Genomic DNA, 12845 nt, shown 5'->3' on the forward strand with positions numbered 1-12845 from the left:
TTTTTTTTTTTTAATATTTATTTATTTATTTTGGCTGCACCAGGTCTTAGTTGAGGCATGCTGGATCTTTACTTGTGCCATGTGGGTTCCTTAGTTGTGGCATGCATGCGGCCTCTAGTTCTCTGACCAGGGATTGAACCCGGACCCCCTGCATTGGGAGTGTGGAGTCTTTACCCACTGGATCACCAGGGAAGTCCCTACATACTTTCTTGAGGACATAAGGTAGTGCAGAAGCAGTCTCAAAAGAAGGATGTCTTAAATAATAAAGCAGACTTCATGAACTATTTTGTTCTGATTTCATTTCTGCTTCTTTAATGGCTCAACTGCATGACATAAAGCAGCCACATGCTGATTTTTTTTTTTTTTTTTGGGCTGTGTTGGGTCTTCATTCCTGCGCGCGGGCTTTCTCTAGTTGTGGCGAGCAGGGGCTACTCTTCATTGCAGTGCGCGGGCTTCTCATTGTGGTGGCTTCTCTTGTTGCAGAGCACAGGCACTAGGCCTGTGGGCTCAGTAGTTGTGGCTCATGGGCTCTGGAGTGCAGGCTCAGTAGTTGTGGTGCACGGGCTTAGTTGCTCCGCAGCCTGTGGGATCTTCCCGGACCAGGGCTCGAACCCGTGTCCCCTGCACTGGCAGATGGATTCTTAACCACTGCACCGCCAGGGAAGCCCCCACATGCTTATTAAAGAGGTGCCACAAACTCAGACCAGTGGGTCCTCATGTGATATGTTGTTTCTGAATTGATACGTAAGTGACCACTGTTCTCATCTACTTTTCTTAATCTAAATAAAAACTACCTTTTTAGTAAAAACACATTTGGTGATTGCAAACTCTCAGAACTCTTAGTTTTTCAATGAAATGCACTATGGTTGATGCCATTTCAAAAATGTTTCTATTACATAGTGTTTTCCCCCAAAGCCACATTTGAATGAAGTAATGAATAGCGAATAGTAACAGACATTTACTGAGTGATTGTTACATGCCTGGCTTTGTGCTGGGCACTCTGTTCCACATCAACTGTATGGCACAGAAGCTGTCATCAGTTCTGTCATAGTAAGCAGACAGGCCATTAGAAATTAAGCTGTTTGTCTGAGGTCACACAGCTAGCCAGCATTGGAGCTGAGATTCACGGCTGTCCGCTGTCTCCAGAGCTCCTGCCTGCGATAGTAATGTGGCCCTGAAACAAATTTAATAGAGTAAGCCCAGCAAAAACTATGTCCCCAGTGAGTTTAAATTAAGAAATATTGTGTTGATCTTATGCCAAACTCTTGATAAAAATACACAAAGTATACAGTATTGCCAGGCCCAAATTTAAGAACCATTTAAATAGTGAGTTCTTGGAACATTTACTCAAGAATCTTTAACAGAGCTTGGTTCAAGATGGCGGAGTAGAAGGACATGCTTTCACTTCCTCTTGCGAAAGCACCGGAATCACAGCTAACTGCTGAACAGTCATTGACAGGAAGACACTGGAACTCACCAAAAAAGATACCCCACATCCAAAGACAAAGGAGAAGCTGCACTGAGACGGTAGGAGGGGCGCAATCACAGTAAAATCAAATCCCATAACTGCTGGGTGGGTGACGCACAAACTGGAGAACACTTATACCACAGAAGTCCACCCACTGGAGTGAAGGTTCTGAGCCCCACGTCAGGCTTCCCAACCTGGGGGTCCGGCAGCGGGAGGAGGAATTCCTAGAGAATCAGACTTTGAAGGCTAGTGGGATTTGAATGCAGAACTTTGACAGGACTGGGGGAAACAGAGACTCCACTCTTGGAGGGCACACACAAAGTAGTGTGTGTACTGGGACCCAGGGGAAGGAGCAGTGACCCCAGGGGAGACTGAACCAGACCTACCTGCTAGTGTTGGAGGGTCTCCTGCAGAGGCAGGAATTGGCTGTGGCTCACTGTGGGGACAAGGACACTGGCAGCAGAAGTCCTGGGAAGTAATCCTTGGCGTGAGCCCTCCCAGAGTCTGCCATTAGCCCCACCAAAGAGCTGGGTAGACTCCAGTGCTGGGTCGCCTCAGGCCAAACAACCAACACGAGGGAACCCAGCCCCACCCATCAGCAGACAAGCGGATTAAAGTTTTACTGAGCTCTGCCTACCAGAGCAACAGTCAGCTCTACCCACCACCAGTCCCTCCCATCAGGAAGCTTGCACAAGCCTCTTAGATAGCCTCATCCACCAGAGGGCAGACAGCAGAAGCAAGAAGAACTACAATCCTGCAGCCTGTGGAACAAAAACCACATTCACAGAAAGACAGACAAAATGAAAAGGCAGAGGACTTTGTACCAGATGAAAGAACAAGATAAAACCCCAGAAAAACAACTAAATGAAGTGGAGATAGGCAACCTTCCAGAAAAAGAATTCAGAATAATGATGGTGAAGATGATCCAGGACCTCGGAAAAAGTATGGAGGCAAAGATCAAGAAGATGCAAGAAATGTTTAACGAAGACCTAGAAGAATTAAAGAACAAACACCAGAAGAATTAAAGAAGAAACAAACAGAGATGAACAATACAATAGCTGAAATGAAAAATACACTAGAAGGAATCAGTAGCAGAATAACTGAGGCAGAAGAAAAGATAAGTGACCTGGAAGACAGAATGGTGGAATTCACTGCCGTGGAAAAGAATAAAGAAAAAAGAAGGAAAAGAAATGAAGACAACCTAGGAGACCTCTGGGACAACATTAAACGCAACAACATTCGCATTATAGAGGTCCCAGAAGGAAAAGAGAGAGAGAAAGGACCCGAGAAAATATTTGAAGAGATTATAGTCGAAAAATTCCCTAACATGGGAAAGGAAATAGCCACCCAAGTCTAGGAAGCGAAAAGTCCCAGGCAGGGTAAACCCAAGGAGAAACACGCCGAGACACATAGTAATCAAATTGACAAAAATTAAAGACAAAGAAAAATTATTGAAAGCAACAAGGGAAAAACAACAAATAACATACAAGGGAACTCCCATAAGGTTAACAGCTGATTTCTCAGCAGAAACTCTACAAGCCAGAAGGGAGTGGCACAATATATGTAAAGTGATGAAAGGGAAGAACCTACAACCAAGATTACTCTACCCTGCAAGGATCTCATTCAGATTCAACAGAGAAATCAAAAGCTATACAGACAACAAAAGCTAAGAGAATTCAGCACCACCAAACCAGCTCTACAACAAATGCTAAAGGAACTTCTCTAAGTGGGAAACACAAGAGAAGAAAAGGACCTACAAAAACAAACCAATGACAATTAAGAAAATGGTAATAGGAACATTCATATCGATATTACCTTAAACGTGAATGGATTAAATGCTCCAACCAAAAGACACAGGCTTACTGAATGGATACAAAAACAAGACCCATATATATGCTGCCTACAAGAGACCCACTTCAGACCTAGGGAGACATACAGACTGAAAGTGAGGGGGTGGAAAAAGATATTCCATGCAAATGGAAAAGAAAGCTGGAGTAGCTATACTCATATCAGATACAATAGACTTTAAAATAAAGACTGTTACAAGAGACAAGGAAGGACACTACATAATGATCAAGGGATCAATCCAAGAAGAAGATATAACAATTATAAATATATATGCACCCAACATTGGAGCACCTCAATACATAAGGCAACTGCTAACAGCTATAAAAGAGGAAATCGACAGTAACACAATAATAGTGGAGGACTTTAACACCTCACTTACACCAATGGACAGATCATCCAAAATGAAAATAAATAAGGAAACAGAAGCTTTAAATGACACAATAGACCAGATAGATTTAATTGATATTCATAGGACATTCCAATCAAAAACAGCAGATTACACTTTCTTCTCAAGTGCACACAGAACATTCTCCAGGATTGATCAAATCTTGGGTCACAAATCAAGCCTCGGTAAATTTAAGAAAATTGAAATCATATCAAGGATCTTTTCCAACCACAATGCTATGATATTAGAAATCAGTTACGGGGAAAAAAAACATAAAAAACACAAACACATGGAGGCTAAACAATACATTACTAAATAACCAAGAGATGACTGAAGAAATCAAAGAGGAAATCAAAAAATACCTAGAGACAAATTAGAATGAAAACACGACGATCCAAAACCTGTGGGATGCAGCAAAAGCAGTTCTAAGAGGGAGGTTTATAGCAATACAAGCCTACCTCAAGACGCTAGAAAAATCTCAACTATCTAACCTTACACCTAAAGGAACTAGAGAAAGAAGAGCAAACAAAACCCAAAGTTAGTAGAAGGAAAGAAATCATAAAGATCAGAGCAGAAATAAATGAAATAGAAACAAAGAAAACGATAGCAAAGATCAATAAAACTAAAAGCTGGTTCTTTGAGAAGATAAACAAAATTGATAAACCTTTAGCCAGACTCATCAAGAAAAAGAGGGAGAGGATTCAAATCAATAAAATTAGAAATGAAAAAGGAGAAGTTACAATGGACACTGCAGAAATACAAAACATCCTAAGATACTACTACAAGCAACTCTGTGCAAATAAAGTGGACAACCTGGAAGAAATGGACAAATTCTTAGAAAGGTATAACCTTCCAAGACTGAACCAGGAAGAAATAGAAATATGAACAGACCAATCACAAGTAATGAAATTGAAACTGTGATTAAAAATCTTCCAATGAACAGAAGTCTGGGACCAGGTGGCTTCACAGGTGAATTCTATCAAACATTTAGAGAAGAGCTAACACCCATCCTTCTCAAACTCTTCCAAAAAATTGCAGAGGAAGGAACACTCCCAAACTCATTCTATGAGGCCACCATCACCCTGATACCAAAACCAGACAAAGGTACTACAAAAAAAGAAAATTACAGACCAATATCACTGATGAATATAGATACAAAAATCCTCAGCAAAATACTAGCAAACAGAATCCAACAACACATTAAAAGGATCATACACCATGATCAAGTGGGATTTATCCCAGGGATGCAAGGATTCTTCAATATATGCAAATCAATCAATGTGATACACCATATTAACAAATTGAAGAATAAAAACCATATGATCATGTCAATAGATGCAGAAAAAGCTTTTGACAAAATTCAACACCCATTTATGATAAAAACTCTCCAGAAAGTGGGCATAGAGGGGACCTACCTCAACATAATAAAGGCCATATATGACAAACCCATAGCAAACATCATTCTCAATGGTGAAAAACTGAAAGCATTTCCTCTAAGATCAGGAACAAGACAAGGATGTCCACTCTCACTACTGTTATTCAACATAGTTTTGGAAGTCCTAGCCACGGCAATCAGAGAAGAAAAAGAAATAAAAGGAATACAAATTGGAAAAGAAGAAGTAAAACTGTCACTGTTCGCAGATGGCATGATACTATACATAGAGAATCCTAAAGATACTACCAGAAAACTACTAGAGCTAATCAATGAATTTAGTAAAGTTGCAGGATACAAAATTAATGCACAGAAATCTCTTGGATTCCTATACACTAACAACAAAAGGTCAGAAAGAGAAATTAAGTAAACAATTCCATTCACCATTGCAACAAAAAGAATAAAATACCTAGGAATAAACCTACGTAAGGAGGTAAAAGACCTGTACTCAGAAAACTATAAGACACTGATGCAAGAAATCAAAGATGACACAAAGAGATGGAGAGATATACCATGTTCTTGGATTAGAAGAATCAATATTGTGAAAATGACTATACTACCCAAAGCAATCTATCTACAGGTTCAATGCAATCCCTATCAAATTACCAATGGCATTTTTTACAGAACTAGAAGAAAAAGTCGTAAAATTTGTATGGAGACACAAAAGACCCGAAAAGCCAAAGCAGTCTTGAGGGAAAAAAATGGAGCTGGAGGAATCAGACTCCCTGACTTCAGACTATACTACAAACTACAGTAATCAAGACAATATGGTACTGACACAAAAACAGAAATATAGTTCAATGGAACAGGATAGAAAGCTCAGAGATAAACCCATGCACCTATGGTCAACTAATCTATGACAAAGGAGGCAAGGATATGCAATGGAGAAAAAGACAGTCTTTTCAATAAGTGGTGCTTGGAAAACTGGACAGCTACATTAAAAGAATGAAATTAGAACACTCCCTAACACCATACACAAAAGTAAACTCAAAATGGATTCGAGACCTAAATGTATGATCGGACACTATAAAACTCTTAGAGGAAAACATAGGAAGAACACTCTTTGACATAAATCACAGCAAGATCTTTTTTGATCCACCTCCTAGAGTAATGGAAATAAAAACAAAAATAAACAAATGGGACCTAATGAAACTTAACAGCTTTTGCACAGCAAAGGAAATTACAAACAAGACAAAAAGACAACCCTCAGAATGGGAGAAAATATTTGCAAACAAATCAACGGACAAAGGATTAATCTCCAAAATATATAAACAGCTCATGCAGCTCAATATTAAAAAACAACCTAATCCAAAAATGGGCAGAAGACCTAAATAGACATTTCTCCAAAGAAGACATACAGATGGCCAAGAAGCAAATGAAAAGCTGCTCAACATCACCAATTATTAGAGAAATGCAAATCAAAACTACAATGAGGTATCACCTCACACCAGTTAGAATGGGCATCATCATAAAATCTACAAACAGCAAATGCTGGAGAGGGTGTGGAGAAAAGGGAACCCTCTTGTGCTGTTGGTGGGAATGTAAATTGATACAGCCACTATGGAGAACAGTATGGAGGTTCCTTAAAAAACTAAAAATAGAATTACCATATGACCCAGCAATCCCACTACTGGGCATATGCCCAGAGAAAACCATAGTTCAAAAAGACACGTGCACCCCAATGTTCATTGCAGCACTATTTACAATAGCCAGGTCATGGAAGCAACCGAAATGCCCATATACAGACGAACGGATAAAGAAGATGTGGTACATGTATACAGTGGAATATTACTCAGCCATAAAAAGGAATGAAATTGGGTCATTTGTAGAGACATGGATGGACCTAGAGACTGTCATACAGAGTGAAGTAAGTCAGAAAGAGAAAAACAAATATCGTATATTAACGCATATATGTGGAACCTAGAAAAATGGTACAGATGAACTGGTTTGCAGGGCAGAAATAGAGACACAGATGTAGAGAACAAACGTATGGACACCAAGGGGGGAAAGTGCCAGGGGGGTGGTGGTGGTGGTGTGATGAATTGGGAGATTGGGTTTGACATGTATACACTAATATGTATATAAGAACCTGCTGTATAAAAAAATAAATTAAAAAAAATTCAAAGAAAAAAAAAGAATCTTTAACAGAAGAATCCTCAGTTACAAATAACTATGTATTTCAGGGACACTAAATATCTTAATATTAATTTTTTTAAAGGAAAATAAGGGAAAAGAGTTAGAAAATCAACACTCCCAAAACTGTTAAGAGGTTTATTACAGCTGTAAAAAGGATGCAACCACAGGAAAGCTCAAGTGAGTACAATGTGTAATTTTTCTGAGGCTGTGATAGACACTTCAGGGTCCCAAATATGCCCTGCAAATAAATATCAAGAAATAGCAGGGGCCCTGAAACTGTTTTAGGTCAGCTTTCCTCCCCTCTGTCTGGCAGGCCAGTGGCTCAGATTTCTGAGAGCTCACAGATTTTGGACATTTGGGGCTCATTCCCTTGTTTCCACAGTCATTGTTTTTGCCAGTTCCTTTGACTGCGGACAGTTTCACCCCGGGTTCTGAACAGCCTCTGTATGCTGCCTGGAACCCTCAGCAAACCTGTAATAAATGATCCAGACCTGGAGTCCTGGCTCCACGCTCTTGTCTTCAGAAGTCGCTGGTGAAGCTGGAGGGAATGACGAGCCTTCTTGCTGTTTTCTGACAAGGAAGTTCTAGGTCCAGAAAAAATAAAGGGACTAAGTAGTGAGTTAGGAAAGAAGAGAGAGAGGCAAAGGAAGCAGACCACCGGTGACCAGAGAAAGTGTTTTAAAGCTAAATTCAGGTAGTTTGGATTAAGGCATCTGGCTCCCTCTGGAATAACAGTGCTCAAAAGAGAAGCCAGCAGTAGCTGCAGCTAAGACTTCCGAAGAGAGAGGTTTTTCTTCTCTAAGAATGGGAGCATTGTGCAGATTACTCTTCTGGTTTTGAAAACACAGACCACACAAGAGCTTCAAGAGCTTGCCTTTGCATAGCGGGTGAATCCTTAGCCCTTATGGCCTTAAATCTTATCCTAGACCACTCACCTCTCATTCAGTGACTTTCTGTTGTAATGACACAACAGGCTCTTCCCTGCCACATGGCCTTTGCACTTGCTGTTCCGTCTTCCAGGAGTGCTGTTCTCTTGTCTCTTCCCAAGGCTGGTGCCCCTTCTAGTTTAGGGTGACATTGTTCCTTCCTCAGACCATCCTATCCAAATAGCCCACCGTATCCCCAGACACAATTGATCCCATTATACCTGAATTGCCTCTTTTATTCATTACTGTATTCTCAGCTTCTAGAATAGTGCTTGGAATGTATTGGAGGCCCTCAATGCAAGAGAATGAATGAATAAATGGGTGAATAAATGAAAGAATGATTGAATATAATTCACATTTTTTATTCTCTGGAGCCAGCAGTTAGATGGAGTTTGGTGGAAAAGATTAATTACCTTTTCTGTTTTCCTAGGCCAATGGTTCTTAAAAGTGTGGTCCCAAAACCAGCAGCAAGAGATCAGCACCACCTGGGAACTGTTAGAAATGCAGGTTCTCGGGCCCCGCCCCAGAGCAACTGAGTCAGAACCTTGGCGGGGGGTGGGGTAGTACCCAGCGATCTGTGTTCTAGCAGATCTCCAGGTGACTGTGAACCTTGAGAACCACTGCCCCAGTTCACGGATGCTGGGCCCCGGTCTATCTGATGAACTCTGCACCCCCCAGCCCTAGAACAATGCCTGGCACAGAGCAGACAGGAAATATTTGTTGAATGAGTTAATGTCTCCTCTTTCCTCACAAGGTGCTCACCCCCTGCCGTGCACACTGAAGGCACTGGGTATACAACTCTCAAGGAAGGGAGTGAGTGCCATTAAGAGGACCAGGGGGAGGCCTCTTGTGCTCTACACTGCAGACGTTGCCAAATTTAGAATCCCAGCTCACCCATCCCTCCTTCCTGTGGCCTCCGGAGCAAGAGGGGAGATTTCCAGCTGCTGCTAGACGCTAATTCGTTTTCATTTGACCCTGCCGTTCCTGCAAGTGAGCCCAGGGGAGAGGGTGATGAGAGGCAGGCTTGCTTCACACACAGACCCCACCAGGGAGGAGAGCAGGAGAGAAGTGGTAGAGGTGGAACCAGGCCGGCAGCGGCACCGGCGCCCAAGGCGGCTGGAAGGGGCGGGTCCTTGCTGCTCATAGACGGGCTCCTTGTTTCTATGCCAAGTATTGCTCTTGGCCCAAGAGGCTCCCAGCACAAGAGAGACTTTCTGGGGCTCTCGGCCTTGCTATTTTTACACTCCGACTTCCAGGCCCTGCTTCTGGAACAAAACTGCAAACGACAGCGTGGGCCACAGAGCCACTTAGAAAGGATATCTATAGCTTTCTGCTCTTACCACTGAACCGTGTCCCCTTTCCCTCTTCTCCTTGAAGGAGCCTTCAGCAAGATGCAGTGATGCAGTGATGATGACATGACAGGAGACCATAAAGCTTCTTAGCTGTGAGATCCTGTAGGGAAGGGAGGAGGGAGAAATAGGTGGGATCTCAGTCTCTGCTGTGTGCCTGGGTGTGGAATATGATCCTCGAGTTTCCAGTGGGAGAGGCTGCAGATCCATGGACCAGCTGAGGTGGCTGCCTGGGTTTGCTGGATGCAGAATTAGGGAGGGAGACACGGAAGGGAGGACCCTATGCAAAGCCTGTATTGGAAGTGTCCTTGCATGGATGTACCTAGTCTCCAGGGCACATCTTGGTGCCCTCACTCACCAACTCTGTAACCTTGGTCAGGTCAGCTGGCCGGTCTCATAGCCTCAGACTTGAAGCCATTGTGTCCTTTCTTATGTGCCCCCCCCCCCACCCCGGCCCCTGCCCCATTTATACACCTTCTAAATTCCCCCAAGCTGACCACAACTGATTTTTCTCAGATCTCTGAAAAAGTAACATCCATTTCTACGTAGGGGCATAGTTTACCCCCTTGGCTTTAAACCAAACTGCTGTCCTCTCCGAGCCTTAGAAATGGGATAACCATAGTGTGTCCTTCATAGGGCAGCAGTGGACACTCCACGAGCTCCTGCAATAAAGAAGCAATAAAGCAGCTGGGTATTTCAGCCCACAGCCCACATCAGCATCCCTGTTACTTTTACTGTAAATAACAGCACAGTTGTTAACAGCTCCTGAGAACCTCATGGCAGCATTAAGATAACTTGGGTTTAAGCCTTGAAAGGCCCGCCTTCTTGTCTTGGCTGGCTATTATTCCCACTCTTACCTTCTGGTGGGATTGATGTGAGCATTCAACTAATCCCTGTTTTCAAGGAAAATCATGCATACAAGACCAATATTTAAAACAGATAAAAATGTTGCTGCAACAGTCAAAAGACTCTGGACAGGCCTGGAATTCCACCTACCTGCACCACTGTCCTTCTCCCCAATTTGATAACATTTGAAAACCACTGACCTGTTGAATAAGGTCCAGGGTACTTATTTAAATGTGTACATAGTTTTATGTAGGAAAACAAAGCATATTGGGGCTTTGAAGATTGAACAAAATGAAGTGTAATGGCACTGAGGTGCCTCAGAAGGCATATTTCTTGCTGTTCCTGTGGAACCTATCAATAAAAAAAAGAAACAAAATCTCACCTCCAGCCCAGGACTCTTTCCAGTTTATCGTATTGTATTTCTTTTTGTCCATAACAACATTCACATATGCCTTCAAGGGAAGTAGACATGCTCTTAACTAGAAGCTAGTATTCCCGAGCCTTGTGAAGTTGCTCTGTTTTATGAAATTACACAGAACTGATTTCTTCAGAATTCTTCTTTTGCTAAGCGCCAAGTTCAATTCCCATCATTCAGGACTTCATTCACTTATTTCTCCCTCCTTCTTTGTGCATTCTTCCTTCTTATCTTCCTTTCTTCTGTCTACCCATCTGTCTATCCATCCATCCACCATCTATCCTCCATTCATCCAGCTCATTGTAATTGAACACCTGCCATGCTAGGTGTTGGAAATATGATGGTGAACATGACAGAGATAATGTCTGCTTGCCCTCACGGGGCTTACATTGCTTACAACTAGGGTAGGGTGATGTGGAAGGGATTCTATAAATGATTCTGAACTGCTGATAATATTGTAAACGTGCCCACCTCACTTCCTCCATCATCATCATCTCATCATCACCAATTTTTAGCAACAGAATAACCCCCCTTGTAATTTTTATTCCAACAAAATCTCACCAGAAATTCAAAATATAAACCAAATATAAGTGAATGGGTCTGGTTGAAACAGAACAGACCACTTTCTGCCATGCAGCCCAAGGCCCCTCTCAACCACTTTGGAAAGCCACACCTGAAGACTGCTGACCTTGGTCTCTGCCCTTGGTCTGATGTGATTTCATATTCTCATAGTGGTATGTAGCTATTCTTCATGTATGCTAATGTCCCAGCTGTAGAGACAATGGGGATATACGTGTGTAAATTCAGGCCCTCAGACCTTAAAAACAACAGAAACGGTAACTAGCATCCTCTTTATGTCCTTTTAGTTTCCATCTCGAGCTCGTTGTCTGTGAGCTGCTAGAATTGGACAAGGGAACACCCTTGGTAGGATTTTCTCCAACTTAATACCAAGACCTGTGTGTTTTACCTTTCCCATCCCAGTTGAAATATTTAAAACAAAATAACAGCAGAAACAACCGTCTCACCCCCTAAAACGGAGACAGGACACAGGAGTGTATGCACGTGTTTGTTTCGAGTTGTTTCTGAAAGATTTGGGTAACTTGAAATTATTTAATCATGCTTAATTTCCTGTAGGGGGAGGGGAAATTTCCATCATAATTTGAGACAAGTGGCAGTTTTGCCTCTGGCAGATTTAAATGAGAAAAGTGAATGCTGGGATGCTAAACAACCGCATGAATGCACATCTGTGCCCATAGCCTTAATCAACTACTTTGTTTGGTTTCTTTTTTTCTTTTCCTCAGTGACGCCAGCCCACATGATGCAGTGACATTTGCTGAGAGCAAGGCCCACGTACTTTCTCATTTAAATTGCTGTAACGGCTTCAGCCTCTTGTGAATGACCACATAGAAAAGGACCTCATCCTTAGAATGAAGTGATCCCCAGATTTAGAGCACAAGTTTATTAAGTTTTTCTACCTATGTATGTTGATAATAGCCGCCTGCGATTCCTCCATTATGCCTCCCTGTCTATGGATTTCTTACTCTGCTTCCTCATGTCTCTCCTCTGTTCTCTAGCACCTTAATCCATTTCATACTCAACTCAAAGAAGGCCAAAAATGAGATTTTTAAAAACAAATAGTTATCCAGTTAATTAATAAAATATTGATATAAGCCAGGGGTGACTGAAATTGCCCAGTAGATGTATTTTATTTCCCACACACACACACATACAGTTCTTAAAAAATTATTTTTTGAATTTAAATGCCTTTGGACTTTGCACATGCCTACCAGTTTGCCACAGTCCTCACCATTCTCTATTGTATCCCACACCTGTCCTCCTTCATGCATTTATATTACTGGCCAGTTTTTAGAGTCAGTCTGGTTCCTTTTCGAATTCCAAGGCTTTTTCAGTCTGCCCTCCTTGGGAATCTTCTGTGTGCAGTTTAGAATTCTAGAGTATTACAAAAGACATGGCTACTTTGTAGATGTTTACAATCAAATGGGAGGAGTTGTTAAAGCAAATGAAAGGTATAAATCCAGT

General features: G+C 41.9%; 1 protein-coding gene across 14 annotated transcripts in view; it reads left to right on the forward strand.

The window, feature by feature from the left end:
• APBB2 (amyloid beta precursor protein binding family B member 2) overlaps positions 1–12845 on the forward strand; it is a 364010-nt gene that overhangs the window by 232031 nt on the left and 119134 nt on the right. The window lies entirely within an intron of this gene.

The sequence above is a fragment of the Balaenoptera ricei genome, chromosome 5 (assembly GCF_028023285.1).
Source record: "Balaenoptera ricei isolate mBalRic1 chromosome 5, mBalRic1.hap2, whole genome shotgun sequence".
Lineage (NCBI taxonomy): Eukaryota > Metazoa > Chordata > Mammalia > Artiodactyla > Balaenopteridae > Balaenoptera > Balaenoptera ricei.